At 49.4% G+C, this 3,120-nt stretch overlaps 1 protein-coding gene across 2 annotated transcripts in view; it reads left to right on the top strand.

The window, feature by feature from the left end:
- Nucleotides 1-3,074, top strand: part of TLCD2 (TLC domain containing 2) — a 7,610-nt gene extending 4,536 nt beyond the window's left edge. The window contains exon 5 of one of the 2 annotated variants that reach the window (XR_006680975.1): nt 3,005-3,074. The gene's annotated coding sequence lies outside the window, so the exon portion shown is untranslated. Of the gene's footprint in view, nt 1-1,071; nt 1,111-3,004 lie in introns of those variants that run through there. The other variant, XR_006680974.1, reaches the window with a different exon arrangement.
- The last annotated feature ends 46 nt before the right edge of the window (nt 3,075-3,120 follow it).

Below are 3,120 nucleotides of genomic sequence, written 5' to 3' on the forward strand. Positions count from 1 at the left end.
ATGTGAATCAAAGAGAGATGGTGGGTTGGGACCCTAGAAGAGGGAAGCCCAACAGTATAGAGGTTGTCAGTTGCTATGTGAGCAATGAGGCAGTGACCAGGTGGTGCTAGGTCAGACCCCAGAGGCCTGGGGACGTGGTCCTCAAGACTCCCTCTGTGCCCACAGACGACTTGCTGATGAATTGTCTCTGAAGCGGCTCTCTTGAATTGTGAACATTGACGTTTTATGGCCTCAGAACATGACCTGGGTTGTAAATTAATAAATGCCTATTGAAATAACTGTCAGTCTCTTGTGGGTGTGGTTACTTTGCCCCTAGTGGTGTCCTAGTTTACAGGGCACTGGGTCAGATACAGGAGTCCCTGGGTGGTTGCTCAGCTGCTAACTCAAAGGTTGGTGGTTCAAGTCTACTCATGGGGGCCTCAGAAGAAAGGCTTGGTGTTCTACGACAGGCGGGTCATAGCCTTATTATGCTCACTCCTACCCTGAAACCCAACGGGCACCAAGAGTCAGAGCTGACTCGATGGCAGCTTTGTTTGCCTAGTTAGTGGCAAGGCCTGGACTCAAACCTGTGTTGTTTCTATCATATCCCCTGTGGCTGACATCTGCTCTTTGTACCTATTCAGCACTTTAGGACTTTTCCTTTGTTAAGCACCATTGTCACCTCATGGACATATGACGGTGGCCTAGTCCATCAGAACACTATGTCCTCTTTCTAGAATTTAGCTCATTACAAGCAGAGCTTACCAGTCCCTTGGCTTCTGCTAGAGATTTGGCAAAGATGCGTTCCATGTGTGCTGACCTGGCTAAACCAGTAAAATGTTAGAAAGAGCCCTGAGCAGAAAAACACAGAAAAACGAGAACTCACTGGTTAGGGATGTCTAGCATGGTTGAGTATCTGGACTGGGTTCTACCTGAAGCCAGGTCCTCACTCTGAACTATACGGTTACAAGATCTTGCCCAAGAGTATTCCATGTTTGCTTCAGTGGGTATGGGCTCATTGGTTTTAACCTGTAGCCATGAATCTTGGGTAATACATTCAACGTTATCCTGTCTCACCATTTCATTTTACAGAAAATCAAAGCCTTGGGGACCTGTGACTTATTCAACTCGTGGGTGGCTGAGCCAGAGTAAGAGTCCAGTCTTGGATTTGATTTCAGGTTCCTTCCCATACACTAATTTGCTTCTTTTATTTACAACAAAGCTGAGATGTAGTGAAACACTAAGGTAGAAAGGTAGGTAGCAGCTGGCAAGTGAGGATCAGTCAGACCAGATAACTTGCTTCTGAAGTGGAATGTCTAAATCAGGCTGCTTCCGTTTGAAATCCCGACTTCTATTCACCAAGTGCTGATCTGTGCATTCTTCAGGGAGCAGCGCCACTGACCAGAGGGTCATTGCCGTTTTCCTCTGCAGACAAGAACATGTACTTACCTTAGCATGGTGGAGAGCATGTGTCCCTGTCTCTCAATGTCATCACCTGCCACCCCTTCTACAGGCCCAGGGCTCAGAAGTGGTTCTCAACCTGAGCAGGGACTGTCCACTGTGGCGAGGAGCAAGCCTCACCTGGTGGGCTTCAGGAGTAGATGAATGGGAAGATAGCATGTGACATAAGGCTCCCTGCCTGTCGCGCCTCACCCCTCATTGTCCCTAAAAACAGACTCTGAGATTCTGGGATATGAATCAGATTTGACTCAAAGGCAGTGAAGTGTTTTTTTATTTATTTTCTGGTTTGGAGTGGTATTTGCTTTGAGCTACTAACCATAAATTGGCAGTTCAAACCCAATAGCCACTCTGAGAGAGAGAGAGAGAGAGAGATTTTAAGGTCTCAGCAATCCTATACAGGGTGACTGTGTGTTGGACTTGACTGGGTGGTAATGGGCTTGGGGAATTCTGACATTCCTGGGAGGATTTCTCTGCCTTAAGCTTTGCCCCCTCCTCCCACTCTGGCCTGTCTGCCTTGAGAAAACCTTCTCTCACCTCCTGGACTTGCACTGGTTGGCATGGAGGCTCTCTCTGCCCCAGCCCTCAAGAAAAGCCACTGCCAGAGGGAGGCAGGGAAGCCCACAGATGTGGGATCCACACATGCCTGCCGTGGGCTGCCCCAGGCCAGCACAGCACTCAGCTCTTCCCTTGCTCCCTCAGCAGCTTTTCCCTTCAAGCACCTGCCCTCTTTCCTTAACCCCACTCTTCACAGAACCCAGTGGTCTCCACCCTGGCAGTGAGAGGGGTGGGAGTATTGAGGGGCCAGAGGAGGTAAAGGCGACAGTCAGTCTAGGGCAGCTGAAGCAAGCCAATCCTTGGCATGTGCTGGAGATTTAAGAATTCATCTTAACTTCTAGTTCTGCTTAACAATTCATCACACTGGTTTGCATATAAAACTGGGTGCAACCTATCTTGGATTTCCATCACAGGGCACTGCTAACAGCTGGCATTGGAGTGAGCTATCACCTACAGCTGAAGAGCTCCTGGTGAACTTCAGATTGGCTATTTCTCAGCTGGATTCCAAAGACTGCCGCGATCCTTCATTACAGTTCATACTGTTGTGATCCCCCCCATCCATATAATTATTTTTCCAACCCCTCTCCCACCCATAAAATTATTTTCGTTGCTACTTCATAATTGTAATTTTGCTACGGTTATAAATCAAGCGACCACTGTGAAGGGGTCGTTCGATTCCTAAAGGGTCGCGACCCACAGGTTGAGAAAGGTTGCAATAGATGCTGGTCCAACAAATGAACAAAGGCCTGAAGGATAGACCCGGATTTAGTTCGGTATCTCAAATCGATTTATGAGGGCAGACTCAGAACGATGTGCACTTCTGACCAATGTCTTAAACTCAGGTTTGGTCTCTAGGCTCCCAGTAGGAAGAGAAGCACCCACTAGGAGTGCCCCAGAGAACCGCCCCCGCCCCAGTACCTGTAGACGCGCCGTGGGCGGAGCTTGTGCCTCTCAACACACCCACTGGCGTCCCCATCTTTTCCGCCAATGAACCCGCCCCGTCCGTCAGGTCCCGAGTTTTCATTGGCCTGTGCGCGCATCCATCTGAGCGTCTCGGCGCCTATTGGGCGAACTACTTGACCCGGTTGCGCATCTTCCGGTGTTGGGAACGCGGCGCCATCGTAT

Source organism: Echinops telfairi, unplaced genomic scaffold, assembly GCF_000313985.2.
Source record: "Echinops telfairi isolate 266 unplaced genomic scaffold, ASM31398v2 ScPeMD7_7458;HRSCAF=8496, whole genome shotgun sequence".
Lineage (NCBI taxonomy): Eukaryota > Metazoa > Chordata > Mammalia > Afrosoricida > Tenrecidae > Echinops > Echinops telfairi.